The sequence below is a fragment of the Prunus dulcis genome, chromosome 2 (assembly GCF_902201215.1).
Source record: "Prunus dulcis chromosome 2, ALMONDv2, whole genome shotgun sequence".
In the NCBI taxonomy this organism is placed as follows: domain Eukaryota; kingdom Viridiplantae; phylum Streptophyta; class Magnoliopsida; order Rosales; family Rosaceae; genus Prunus; species Prunus dulcis.
This window is the reverse complement of record NC_047651.1, coordinates 11,524,373-11,525,026: the sequence shown is the minus strand read 5'-3', so window position 1 is coordinate 11,525,026 and position 654 is coordinate 11,524,373.

Below are 654 nucleotides of genomic sequence, written 5' to 3'. Positions count from 1 at the left end.
TAGTCCAGTTATTAATCTGAGTTCTACAATAGAAAGATTTAATAAGAAAAAAGATGTTTCTTTACAAGATCTACATGCTGAAGTAAAACTAGTCAAAAAAGAAATAGTAGAATTAAAACAGTTGAGTCATAAATTGCAAACTGAGAATTATGATATTCGGCAAGTCTTAAACTCCTTATTAGATAAAGAACCTATTGAGAAAAATAGTCCACCTAGTAGTCCTAAGTATGAGTCTGGCAAAGAAGAATGCGCTGTTAATCTAATTAAACAGGTTAATTTTAGAAAATGGTATTCTAAAGTCACTATATCTGTAAAAGACTATGAATTTAATGTTATTGCTTTGTTTGATTCTGGTGCAGATCTTAATTGCATTAAAGAAGGCTTAATTCCTACTAAGTATTATACAAAATCTACTGAGTCTTTACGAACTGCTTCTGGTAAATCATTGCAGTTAAACTATGAAATTCCTAAAGCCCATGTATGTCAAAATAGAATTTGTTTTAAAACTTCATTTGTTTTGATTAAAAATATAACTGATGATGTTATTTTAGGATTACCTTTTATAAGCATGCTTTACCCTTTTCAAGTTGAATATGATGGTGTCATTTCGAATTATTTAGGTGAAAAAGTTAAATTTACTTTTTTGACTAAATC